The sequence below is a fragment of the Numenius arquata genome, chromosome 9 (genome assembly GCF_964106895.1).
Source record: "Numenius arquata chromosome 9, bNumArq3.hap1.1, whole genome shotgun sequence".
NCBI lineage: Eukaryota > Metazoa > Chordata > Aves > Charadriiformes > Scolopacidae > Numenius > Numenius arquata.
In genome coordinates this window covers 40,581,864-40,596,449 of record NC_133584.1, presented here as the reverse complement: position 1 = coordinate 40,596,449, position 14,586 = coordinate 40,581,864, and positions in this window count along the sequence as shown.

Here is a 14,586-nt window from a genome sequence, read left to right as displayed (position 1 = left end):
CTCCGTAATCCTGGGAGCAGCATCCGGCTCAAAGGCTTGAGGAAATAAAAGGAATGGGTTATTCAACAATTAAATTTAATTAGGATTCCAATCAGAGTGGAATGAAGGAAATAAACAACAAATAACCTTATGCTAAATAATCAGGATAATTAAGTTTGCATTTGACTGTATGGTTAGAAAACCTCTGCAGCTGTGTCAGGTGAGGAGGTTACGCTCCTTCCCCAGCACTAGTCAATTTGAGAAAAGCCGTACCCTGAAAGACTTTTTTACTAGAGAGATGCAGAAATTGCTGATGGACCCAGGCGGCATTTTTGATGCGACTGTTTTCCTGGTCAGGGTAGGAATTACGGAGCAGATGGCGAGGTCTGTGCTGGGGGTTCCCAGCCTCCTTCCCTGCCAGGGAAAGTTGCTTGTATTTCCTTGTCTCGAGTCAGACTCTGGTCCCTGGTTCGACTTTGATTTCTCTAGGCTCTGCGTGCTGGTGTTTTTCCCTGTGTCCCTTCGCAGAGCAGGGGCTCTCAGGCTCCCTCCACCTGCCCTGCCTCTGATGGGGCGCCGTGGGCTCGTGACGAGGGTGCACTGGTTTCTGCCACACCAGCCCACAGAATGCCTTTGCTGTGTCTCACGACTACTTTAAACCCCAGAGAGCTGCAGCTTTAGCGCATCAGGATGTCGGGGGCTTTCATTGCATTTTGGGGGGTGGGGGTTTGTTTTCTGTTTTAATTGGTAGCTCCAAATCCCCATCACATGGCAGTTCGTTTGCATTTCTGATGGCTGCATTAGCAAGAAAACGGGCTTCTAATTTGAGTTTTTATCTATAGATACAAATAACGACATATATGTTTATATAGGGATGTGTGTGCATATGTATACATCTTCCAGGAGCCGTATATGGGGGCTGTTGTTGATGTCCTGAGGTTCCGGATAAATAGCACGTGGAAGGGAAATCAAAAAGGCATGAGCTCAGAGTGCTTGGGCTCGCTGTCATTTAACCGTCCCGCTTCCGCTCAGTGGCTCCTTCCTCAGAGCGCCCTGAGAAAGGATGTCATATTCCTGAAGTCCTGGGTAAAATTAAGTTTCAAGTTGTCGCCTGCTCTTCAGCTGCCCGTTACAGAAGCGCTATCAGGTGAAGAAGGGGAAGTAACCGGTGCCATATGAAATAACTGGTGCTATAAGCAGCTATAAGCTCTGTAATTATATACTGCACTTGTAAGAGTCAATAGAGAAGCGCTACAAGGTGGGTGAAGCAACCAGTGAGGAAGTTACACTTGAAAGGATTTTTATTTAAAGTTGGTCGGAAGTAAAAAATACTGACTGGTTTCCTTACACCGAGTTACACCAACTGCATGGCTATTTTTTGTAGTAGCTATTAAATGTCCAGAAGCAAAAGTTAACTTGGGGTGAATAGTGTGAAGCATAACGAGTATCACTAGTGAAAGAAGCTATTTCCAAAGCTTTAAACACAGGCAATCCTGACTCCTCCGGCATGACGATGGGAGCTTGAAGACCATGATGTTAAAGTAGAACACTTTGACAGAATCTATTGCGAATCATTGTAAGCGTATTTTTTATTACACAGTAATACATAAAAATAAGAAAGTGTGCTTTTTGCCTCAAAACTTGTCTGTGTATCCAGGCTGCCTCTGTCCATCATGATGCCAAGACAGGGCTGTGGCGAGTGGCCGAGAGAGAGAGGCCATGGGACCTGGGTGGCTGAGGATGCTTCGCTCGCCCCCGGTGCTCTCACACGGTGCAGGCAGGCAGGAGGTCCTGCGTGCCATGACACGTCGTGACAAACCACTCATGCCTGGGTCCTGGTCTTGGCTGGGTGACTGTCCCCCACCCGAGCGCAGCAGGACGGGCACGGGGATCGAAGCAGGGTTTGCTCTGCTCCGTGGATAAGGCACGGCAAGGACAAGGGGACGGGGTCTGGACCCCGCTCCACTCCTCCTGCAGCCTTTTCACCTTCACATAATTTCACTGAATTTCACTGAATTTTTAGAGTTGGAAGGGACCATAAAGATCAGCTAGTCCAACTCCCCTGCTGAAGCAGGAACTCCCCTGATATATATAATGATATATAATGATATAGTAATAATAATATATATACTATGTATGATCATATATAATATAATATATAATATATATCATTATATATTATATATTATATATCATATAATTTATATAATATATAATTATATATTTATATATTTCATATATAGTATTTATATAATATATATAATATATAATATATGATATATAATAATATAATAATATATAATATAATATAATATAATGATAATAGTAATATATAATATAGTTAATTATATGTTTATAAATTACAGAAATGCATTGATTAATAATATAAAACATATACAGTCATATATAATGAATACACATAAATGTATATATACTAATTATATAAAATACTAATATATGAACATATTTATATATTTTATTATGTAAATAATATAGAAAATTTATAAAATAATAGACTCATAATGATACATATACAGATATGCTATAATATATAATATACACTATATATGTAATATATGTAAATATATACATATATTTTAATAGAATGTATACATAATATAATAGATCTACTATATTTTATATTTATATATTATAATACACACAATAACATAAGCATATAATACACAGTATATGTACTATATGAACATATTATCATATGTATTATTATACATAATGATACATGTGTACATAAAAACCTTAGCTGAAATATGTGAGTGGATCCGCCAGATTTGGCTTGTGCCCTTGCAGTGACGGGGAGTTCCGCTACTGCCTGGAGAGAGCACAGAGTGGCTCCTGAAGAGGACGCACGAGGAGTGTGGAGGTGCCTTAACATGGCTTCTTATAAAATTTCAAAACAAGAAATAACACTGTGGTGTCCAGCTCTTGCTTTTCTTTATTTCCACACTATTTTTTCCACTGATAGCATTTTCAAGCTAAATATATTAGTGGTGAAAAGAGGGCTATGTAGCAGCTCTTTTAATGTTACCCCACCGCTGCAGAACACTCCTGCCCTGACACATTTGCCCAGATACTTATTATTTTCTTTTTATGGATTGTGTTTAATTCCCAGGAAACAGCTCAGACAAAAAATAAATAATCTAGTAAAGATTTCTGAAGATAGTTCCTTCCCTGAGAACAGAGCTGGTAGGAGAGCTGAAGGACTCGGAAAGTATTTCTTGGGCAGAATGTGCTTTTTCATACTTTCAAGGTAATACCTACCATTGCTTTTGCTTCTTACAGGAACAAAATATTCAGCATTCTCTAGAAAAAAGAGAATAATAGTTATTAAGTGAAGGATGGTGTAGTGGTTTCAGAGACTTCAGAAGGTTATTTTGAGAAATAGCTTTGGGCAAGTGGGCACAGGAAGAAATGTGTAGAGGCAGCCAAGAGCAGTGATTGATTTCCCAGTCTCCAACCACATCAACACTCCTCTGATTATCACACTGGTCTCTTTTTTCTTTTTTTTTTTTTTTTTTTTTTTTTTTTGTGTGCATGGTTTCCTCTGTGCTTTTCCACAGAACTGCTTTCAGCTGAATTTTATGACAGAACTTCCAGTTTCTTCATTTAAATTGGCAGGAGTCTGTTTTGTTTTTATTTTTTTAATATTTTGAAAATTCATACTCTTACAAGAGTTAGGCAATAATACTATGTAAAATATGGATTGCTAAATAACATCTCTATTTTTTTTCTTTCTTGATTTTCAGAAACAACTCTACAACAGAATAAAAAGTCAGTCTGGAGAATCCAAGAGTTAAGCACAAAGTTATGGAGTTTATGATGTTTATTTGATGGCAGAACTGCCTCCTGCTTTATATTCTGCGATGTCAGTCAGTTATTCCTTCAAAGGGGTTTTATTTTTTAACAGCCCCCCCCAAATTATGACATCTCATGGAGTCACACTTCACTTTAGTATTTCACACTGACAAACTGCTACTAAAGAGCAGTTTTTCATCTGCTCATAGAATAATTACAGAGCATTCCCCTGCCCTGCCCCCGGCATATACCACTAAGTGTAAAGAAGTCCTTCCTAAAGTGTTATATATATAGTTATGTACTTGGTATACCACTAAGTATGTAGAAAAACTTGTTAATGGGTTCAAGTTTTGCTACCTTGAATCCTTCCTGTAATAACCGCTCATCTGTATTTCACCAGTAGGCTTGCCCTCGTGCCGATGTGCTTATGATACAAGGGGGAACGTGCAGCCGACCCTGGGCAGGGGGTTGCAGTGTGGTGGGGCTGCAGCACCCAGGGTGCATGGGGAGGGTACACATGGCATTTGCAGCCGATCACAGCCATTACATGGCAAATAACATCTCGCACCTGGCATTTTGATAGCCCGACTTTGGCACATAGAGGTGCTGGTGAGTCTTACGGGGGACTGTCATTCCTATGGATGGTGTAGAGGGCGTTTCTGACAAAAGGAGCAGGTTTTTTCAGTGCTTCCCCTCAGGGAAAACTTGAATGGAGAGATGGTGCCCCACTGCAGAACCTGAGACTTTTTTATAGAATCATAGAATGGTTTGGCTTGGAAGGAACCATAAAGATCACCTAGTTCCAGCCCCCCTGCCATGGGCAGGGACACCTCCCAATAGAGCAGGTTGCTCAAAACCCCATCCAGCCTGGCCTTGAACACTTCCAGGGATGGGGCATCCACAGCTTCTCTGGGCAACATCTTCCAGTGTCTCACCACCCTCACAGTGAATAATTTCTTCCTAATATCTAATTAGAATCTTCCCTCTTTTTTTACACTATCCCAACTCATCTCTTCCTAGTTTGTGGGCCATTTTAACACAGAGGAATTTCATGAGACACATGCTTCCATGGGGGATGTTACTGAGGGAGGTATTCAAACTGTTAGAATCATTGAAAGCAGTTAAAGAAACATATTGGTGGCATAAGCATATGCTCTTCAATCAGCACTGAGCTAGATAGACTAAATCTAAATGTCCAAAATTGGAATGAGGGCCCAGAGTGAAGGAAAAAAACTCAACACCCCCCCTCTTTGTACAAAGAAGTACTTCAAGTGTAAATCCACCCCAGAAATCCCCTCTCATGCCCGTTGGATGGAGTAGGCTTTGCTCTATGGCACTTGCATATGGCTGGGATTTACAAAGCTGCTCACCACACCTCTAGCTCCGATGTAATTGCCATTTCCATATATTGCAAAAGGAGCAAACCAGACCACCACAAAAAGCCTTGCCCTCACATTCGGTCCCCAGCATTTCCTACGGTGGTAACAACTCCACATATTTCACTGCATCCTCTCTGCAGCACATCAGCAGGCAGAAGGATGTCTTGCGTGTGAAAGCCGAGTGGGAGACCACAGCACACCAGAGCGAGCCTCGCCCAGCAGCTTTTGCATCAGGTTTATAACCTCTGCCTTCTTTAAAGATATTTAGAGTTGCTTCAAAGTGACAGAGCTTAACCTGTTCCCCATAAGGTGTTCCTTGGGTGAGTCAGTTTTTTTTGGCAGGGAAAATCAGGAAATGAGGAAGATCATTCGTTTGTCTAAACCGCTCAACCTCGTTGTGTACCCAGATGGTAAAAGGCAGTTGCACCTGGACAGGCTTCCAAAGATACCTCATTGCTTGTAGAAAGGAGGAAGAAAAGTTAAATTTGCCAACATTACAATTTTCATGGCACTTAAAATAATAAGTAGTTGGGGACAGGAGTTGATTTATTCTGCTTTTCAAGACTCTATTTTCTTCCACTTTTCCTTTATTTATGTTTCAAGCACAGGCGGAAGGGGTTGACTGGATCCTTACCTGTTCCCGCCTTGTGAAAGTTTCCTGATTTGGCAGAAGTAATTATGCATTAAAAAAAATCATTTTTGTAACTGTAGGAATTTGCCCAGGTGGATTTGTGAACATCGGCGCGTTACAGAGATGGTTTGAGGATCTTGTCTGGAAATCTGCCCTCAAATACCTTGCAGTAATGAACGTTCAGATTCGGTTATTTCAAAGAGCAAATCTACGAGGCACCAGAGATTACTTAAAATGAAGCGTGTACATCATTTTTATGGAAGAGCCTTGGTAGGCAACATGGAAAAATGATGTACAGTGAATCAGAACAGATCCTGAGGGCACGCTGAGCTTCAGAGCTGTTTTCTTTCCCAGCACGCTGCTGGCTGCGGGATGGCCAGGCTCACTCGGAGAGCTCATTTATACTGACTTGACATCTTGGTGAGGGCTTGCTCGGAGGTGATCACCTTCACCGGGGCAAGGGCCTTGGCTGGCTTTTGCAACTACGATAAAATGATGTCAGTTTTGACAGCGAATGTTTAAATTTAAACCCCTCTGCATGTCCAACTGTGAAAGGGGGCCAATTCTTCAGAACACTGTCAAAAATGGTTTTGGTCTGGTGTTTGCCCAAATCCTTTGAGTTGTCCTAGAGCTGGTCAGAGGAAGAGCTAGATTCCAACAGGAGGCTTACAGAGAGATGAAAGTTTTACTTAATATTTTTATCCCCCTTTTTTTTTTTAGCTGGTTCTACTTGCAGCTAAATTTCTGAAAGAAATAAAATGTCTCTGCTCTTTTGATCTTCATACTTCCCCCACGCTGGTGCTGTTCAGAGTTAAGAAGAAAACCTGCAATAACATTTTGTCTCCTAATGATCAGTAGCATATGAAATAAAAGATCCATTCCTAAAAAATAAACTAGGGATTTCTGCTCACATTAATTTGACTTTACCTTAGGCATATAAATTATTATTCGGGTTACATAAAATTGAGTAGGGGAATTTAAAAAAGCCAAGCAGGTTAGTGAATTGGACCATGTGTGACAATGACAGTAACAAAAGAAATCACATGTATTTAAAGTCAAACACTAGAAGTGGACGTAAGAGAGCTACGTGGAATGAGTGAGAACTCCAGGATGGGAAGAAGAACACTACTGAAAAGAGAAGATATTTGCATAAAATTGTTGTGCTGTTACCTAAAAAAGGACATATGGGTGCACAGTTTATGATGTTTCATAGACAATGTTTACACTACCAGTGGCAGATAGCTTTCCTGCTCCCAATCAGTGCATTAAATGTGTCAGAAGTATGAATATTTTTGCCTATATCCTATGTACCTGAAGTTGGGCTCCTGCACCAAAGCTGGACACCAGCCTCACCTTTTGGTCAGTGGGGCAAAGTGGGGGCTCATACAGAAGAGATCTACTGAAGTGCCTTGGGAGAGGGCTTGCCCTGTGGATGTTCAACAGAAGCTGAAGGTTTATGATGGCTCCAACCGACCCTGTGTGGTTAGGGAAGGGGTAGGTGACCTTAGACGTGAGACAGTTGTCTCTGTCCGCCTACGCGTGCGACAGCAGACTTGCCAAACTGAGCAGTTGTGCCATGTGTGATTCGTTTGGGACTGGGTATTGCACTGGAGATAATTACACTTCTTTACAATTTGCAAACAATCTTGTACAGAGCACAGACAAGATCACGGCTCCGTCTCAGAGTTTATAATGGAAAAGAGAATTAATGAAATTTAATAGATTGCTTATGCTAAAGTTCAGTCAGCCTGATCTCAGTGTTTAATTACATTTGTTTGTGGAGCCACAGGAAGAGCAGGGAAGGCACTAGGTGTCTGTGGCGTAAAGTTTTTGGCGTCGTTTCCCACTCTAGCAGTTCTTCTACAGACATGCTCCTGCTCACGCTCCCTCGGTGCCCTCGTGGCCAGCTCTCCTGCAGTGGGGACCTGCTTCCACCCCAAGCCCGCTGCAGGGCACCTCACAGGCCTGGGAGGTGGCTGAGGCCAGGCCCACAATGCTCCTGGGGATGATTCATAAATTCATAGATTGGTCCAGGCCGGAAGGGACCTCCAAAGGTCATCTAGTCCGACCTCCTCGCAGTCAGCAGGGACACCCCCAACTATACGAGGCTGCCCAGGGCCTCGTCGAGCTTCACCTTGAATATCTCAAGGGAAGGGGCCTCAACCACCTCCCTGGGCAACCTGCTCCAGTGTTCCACCACCCTCAGAGTAAAGAACTTTTTCCTAATATCCAATCTAAATCTCCCCTTCTCCAGCTTAAAACCATTGCCCCTTGTCCTGTCACTGCCGGCCTTTGTAAACAGACCCTCCCCAGCCTTCCTGTAGGCCCCCCTCAGGTACTGGAAGGCCGCTATGAGGTCTCCCCGGAGCCTCCTCTTCTCCAGGCTGAACAACCCCAGCTCCCTCAGCCTGTCCTCATAAGAGAGGTGCTCCAGCCCCCTGATCATTTTCGTGGCCCTCCTCTGGACCCGCTCCGTCAGGTCCATGTCCTTTCTATATTGAGGGCTCCAGACCTGCACACAGTACTCCAGGTGAGGTCTCACCAGAGCAAAGTGGCAGAATCACCTCTCTGGATCTGCTCATCTCTGATGAGCCTGGTGCCACCTCCGGCCTTTGTCACCCTAGGATGGGCGCTTCAGGCACTGGGCTCTGGAAGAAGAGTGAGTGGCACCATCTGCTCCCCTCCAGCAATGTGTCCAGAGGCACTGGCTGTCTGTGGATACCAGTGTTGGGAAGAGGTTTTCACCAGCTGGTGGGTCCCAAGTGACCAGGAGTGCCCAAGCACTGATGGAGACTCAGATATTTTTGAGTATCTACCCCATCAGGGGCTAGTTTCCTGCAGACCCATTGGGCTGTTCTGCAGTCTCTCTTCTTTCTTCTGCCAGGGCTCTGTGGGGAGCCCTGGCACCCTCCTGGCATGGTACAGCTCGCTTTGTTGAGCTTTGCGATATCTAAAGAAAGGCACTTGAAGTAGGAAGTCATGATTTTGGCTTCAGCGCCTTCACCAATCTAAGCCAAGCTTATTTTTTTTCCCTCCCAATATTATGGACTGCTTCCCAGGCAGAGTGGGCAGAACAGCAAGAGATCGACTTAGCTGGAACTTCTTTTACTAAATAAATCTGAAAACAAAGCTCCCATTTCCAGCACTGCCCTTCTACCAGACGACTCTTGGTAGCACTTGGCAATGCAGCCAAGCACATCAGTGTTCCTGGATGCCAACTTGCAGGACGGAAAAGGTCTGGGATGCCTCATCCCTGCCTTGCACATCAGGTGGCATCTTCCCTTTCGTGATTCTGCAGTATGGAGTGTTGGTCAAAGTGTTGGCCGGTTCCAGGATAACCGACCACTCCTGAGTCTCCTGTCCACAGCAGCTTTATCCAGCATTAGCTTTGCAGGCGCAGCAGTGTGCATTTTGTATCCTCTAAAGCATCACCAAGCAGGGCGGCCTTAGCTTTGCAGGAGTGCTGTGACACAGAGCATGTGGTAAGTCATTGAAAAAAACCTGCTTGCTTTTTGTGAGTCATCAGAAATGCATGTTGTGGGCACGGTGTCCGCGGTCAGGGCTTGTGGAGAGCTGATCAGGTCCATGGCACTTAACAGCCTTCCCCTTTCCAGGCCACCGGTTTGTTCAGTCTTTCTGTGCAGGTCACATTTTCTGCACTTCTTATTTTTGTCACTTTCCTCTGAGCTCTCTTTAACCACTCTATGTCTTCCTTGAAGGGTGGTGCCTAAAACGAAGCACAGCAGCCACCAGCAGCTGGCAAGGCAGGAGGACCTCTCCACATGCCTTCCAGCCTGCGCCCCTCTCCCAACGTCCCCACAAGATTGCTTCCCATCCCTGCAAGGGTTGACGCTGCTGGCGGGTGCTGTGATTCACTCCATCCATCTTGCGCTGCTCCTCACCCCGTCTTCGCTCAGCTGATGCTTCTGCCAAAGCATCAGGCTTTTTGCGCTTGTCCTTCTTGTGTCCCGCCGCTGGTCTGAGAGCACTTTGCAGATTTTAGATCATTGTGAATTCTGCTCCTGCCTTTCGGCGCCTGCAGACCTTCCGAGGCTGATGCTTTATGCATACCCACTCTCGTAACATGAGTCATTAGTAAAAATATCAGGCAGCCCCCGTTCACAGCAGCGTGCAGCAGCCCATTCTCTACTTTTTTTTTCCCAGCCACTCAAGGAATACTGCTCATCCTTTGTAGGTTTTCAGACAAGACCTGTCATCTCATTACTGCGCTCATTTGAGAGTGCTTTCCCCCAGCTTGTGTATGAGAATGTCATTTGCGACCATCTTGCTGAAGCCATATGTTACAACGCTTGCTCGCTTGATTGTTATGTTGTCTAAGAAGGAAACTGGGTTGGTTGCACACGATTTATTCCTTGTAAACACATTAGCTGCTTTTTATCCTCATATTTTTCTGTGGGTTTGCAGATTGCTCTGGTTATTTGTCAAGTACTGTTGAGTGTTTGTTGAGCACCGTTGAGTGGCAAACTGATCCCAGGCTGTTCCATTGGAAAGATATTTACTCTTTTTTCAGTCTTCTGGGACCTCCTCCATCCTTCAGGAACCTCAGCTATAACCACTAATGGCTCTGAGACTCCTTCAGCCAGATCCCAAAGTACTCCAAAATGAATTTCCTCAGGTCCACCAGATAATAGCATAGTTATTAGGTGAATGCTTGCTCTCTAGCTGCAGCACCTCTCAGGTAATGGAAGAAATGGATTCTGATACTTAAATATTACTTAAAATAACAATATACTGATTATATTCATTTCATGTCACAGCTATTAGATATCACTGTTTCAGATTTGGTATGTGCAAAGCACCTGAGGCATTGGCATAACTCCCTTTCAACTTTATCTAATACAGCCCAGACGTTGTCAGTGAGGTTGACGGTCTGAGTGGTTCAGTTGTTGCCTTGTTCTTACCGTGCAAGAATATTGATATTTTTCCCACCCCTTTTATTAGGAGCCATTGGCAACAAAAAGGCAGGAAAAAAAGCCTATTGCTTGCCTTTGACTTTTCAGAAACACTAACAGGTCAAACTTTACATCTTACTCATTTGCATGGAAAGCAAATTGGGTCAGGAGGTTGTGTTTAGTGTTGGTAGGTGCCTAGCGCAGCAGGGACATCCTGCGGGCCCCTCGGGGCATCTGCGGTAGGAGTAGTAGATGTTCATTCATCAAGGACTGATACAATCCCTGACTTTAGGACACTTAACACACTACTTATGCAGCTGGAGGAAGGGAAGACTGCTGAGTCAGTTGCAGATAGATATGGAGCCAGATGACTTAAGATCTTGGCAGGTTTTGATTTTTTCTCAGGAGGAGAGGATCTTAAGCACCCAGGAGGCCATAATTTCTATTCATGAGTTTTTTTTTTTTAAGCTACAGGCCATGGTTTTTTACTGTTGTGTCTTTACCTATGGCAGCAGCTCATATTCTTCCCCGCAAAAACCAAGGCTCTTCAGCGCAAGCACCTGATGGTATCAGAGGGGGCTGCGATCAAACCGTGTAACCCACCCAGCCCAACGTGCTGCACAAGTGCGGGGCAGGTCCTGCCTGGGGGGACCCCCACCTGCAGCACCCCCCACTGTCATCAGTGGAGCAGAAACGTGAGAAAAAGAAGTATTATTACCTGTCTGCTGCAGGTGAGGAGCTGAAACAACTACTGAAGTCCCTAATCAGACTGAAATGTAAAACTTGAGCTGCGTTCTCCAAATACCCTCTCTTTTTCTTGCTCTCTCTCGGTAAAGTGGATGATTTCAGGTTCTTGGCACCACCTCACCTCATGTAGCACAAAGCACACACAGCACTTTATTTACAGTGCAGCACGGACCTGCAGATAATTCACCCTCAGCGATATTACACAACTACTTATAGATGCCTGTGCTGAAAATAAATGAAAATTATTATTTATTGAGAACTTCTCAGCAGTCCCTGGGATTAAAGAATATAATAACCAGTAACATTTTATGCCAAACATTGTGTTAACAGAAAGAATACTATAGTATAGGTATTGACAAAAGAGCATTTCATTTAACGGGCTGTTAGACTACAATGAGTACATGAAGTCCAGCTTTAAAGGAACCCTGAAAATCAAGGTAGAGCAACTTCTGCAGAGGCATCCTGTGGCTTTTGGGGAAGATGGTCGGTAGACGTGTGCCAACCACCCATCCAGCAGCTCCTCTGAATTTGCTAACTGGTTATCTCAGTGTCTGTCTGCAAGGGGAAATTGCTATTATTGGAACAGAAAGGCTTTGCAGAGGTAGGGATTTGTCTCCACTACCTTGAGTTTTCTAAGAGTGAGGTGTCTAGCCTGTAGTCAGTGAGGTGAGAGGCACGCATCCAGAGGGGGAGTTGGCCCACCTCTTCTAGACACCTCCTGAAGGGGATGAATTGCCCTCTGGAGGTGCTCATTTTTTGCACAGACTATGGAGAGAACCTGTAGAATAGGTTTCAGTATGGTATTCAGTAGGCTGAATATTTAATGTACAGTAGCTAAAGTTTACTGAGATAAAGGTGTAGCATCACACTCCAGTGTTGATATCCTTGAACAGACTCTGGGATTTTTAATACACTGCTCAGCGAGGAACTAATTTTTGCTTTAATGTGGGAGAGCAACTACGAAGTGGAATTCAGACTGTGTTATTTAAAAAAACCCAAAAAACCTGTTAGTGACCCAGCATAAACTGGTTCCTTTACATTCATCCTCCTGTCACTTTGTCACATACTTGTATTGAGACAGTTGCATAGTTAACCTATAGCTAAAACTGCTCAGAGCCTGAGCGAGTCCCCAGCTTTGCTAAATGGTTGCAAGAGCGTTAGCTCATTAAGGCCACCCCAGGCTCAGTGTGATCCTGGGCTCACTGCGTGGCCGGGAGTTGAGATTTCCAGCTCCTCTCAGCCGGTGGGAGGGACGCTGGTTCTGCTTCTCTGGTTCTTCACTGAATGATGCTTCTCCTCCCATCACACGCCGTTCTGCAAGACAGAGCCAGCTGAAGCGTCGGGGCCTTTCTGCTTGGTGAGGAAAAGGCAGGGAGATGCAGGGACATGCATACAAAAAACAGAATTGTTATTGAAAAATTGACAATAAGGAGGAAAGTGGCAAAAACCATTGCAGATATCTTTTCATGGTAAACACTCCCGGTGTTTCTTCAGTTTCTCCTCTTGATGCTGTGCATCAAATTAACAGTCAAATTCCAGTGGGGGATGAAACATTACAAATAATCCCTTAGGTGAGCTCCAGGGCTAATGACCTGGATGTAACCGGCAAGTGAGTGGGAAGGAGACTCTGAGTTACCTGATGGAAGGGTAACTCACCACCTCCTGCAGCCTGAGGGCCAGAGGCTGCCCTCACCTTCACTCCCTTAGCTCACAGACAGACAGACAGACACAGAGAGAGAGCTGGTTACAGCTCCCCATGCTTCAGAGGAGACAAGAGGAGCTCTGGGAGCAGGAGACAGCAGATGGGACAGAGATATGGAGCCTCACCAGAGAGTTAGTGGCACTCCGGTTGTGTTGGCCCAAAGCAGCAGCCGAGGGACTCTTGTGCCATCCGAGGGTCACAGCGAGGCAAAGGTTTTGGTGCCGTTCCTCCACCCTTTCTCTCCTCACTTACAGCGAGGTTCTACCACGGTGCGGCTGAAGAGTCCCTGGGGGAGAAGAACAGTCCAATGTGCTTTCTTTTCCCTCAGGGCAAAGCTTGTTTTTTGAAAAGAAATATGGCTGAGCTGCGGCAGGGAAGGCAGGCGGTGTTTGTGCAATTCCCGGGCAGTGATGATTCTGTCCAAGCCTCTTTGCATTTTGGCTGTATGTGCCACCATCCCTTTTGGGCTGAGAGTTTCAAGTTCCTGCAATCCATTACTGAAGAACACGGAGTGAAGGGCAAACCAATTTGTTATTTGCCTTTTTTTAAAAAAAAGATTAGAAACCTTTATCAGCAGCAGGGTCAGTGCCTCGCTATTTCTTCCTCCCTCTGGTTTAAATAACAGCAACAAGATACAGCCCCTTCCCCCAGCCAGGAAAATTACAGAAAAAATAAAAGAAACCTCAAACGTGAAGTGCTTTTATGTGTCAGGAACCATCCACATTCCTTCAGCTCATCTTAAAGCACCTTCAGGCAGCTGCCAGGTGGCAGGGAGGAGGTGGCTTCCCCAGGACCCCTCTCTGCTGTCTGGGGAGGGAGCTAAGGGCACTGGCAGACATGGCCACCCGTTCCATGGCTAGTGTTAGCCAAGCTGAATCTCACCCCTGTTTCTGAACGGAAACACAGGCGGAAGCACCTACTGGGAGTTAGTTCAACCCTGACTCCGCTTGGCACCAGACACCTGCTTGGACCACCCTGCCTCCAATGTCTCCCTTGCAGGATGGATTTCGTCAGTGGGATGCTGTGGGTTACGTGAAGTTCCTAAAAGCTTTCAAAAAGGTGTGGATTGTTGGTTTTAAAGCACTTGGCACTCTTAAAGAGGGTCACTTGCAAAAATGCCAGTCTGGAGGTGAAGAAACAGCTCTTTCTGGGCCCTTTTGGACTTCTTTTATGCTTACGAACACACTCACTACAGAGACAGGAGCCCTCTGATTAAAAGTCAGCGACACACCGTAACTCATGATTACATGCTTAGTTAAAAACTGAAGTGAACATAGCTCCAGGAACCGTATTAGTCTCCCTTTGATTAAACTACCTTTCAGCTACCTTATTAAATTGCAGTAGTTGTAGAAGAGTAACCAGAAAGTCATATGAAAGACAAGACTGATTTAGGGGGTTGTTTTGTGTTGTCATTGACTACTC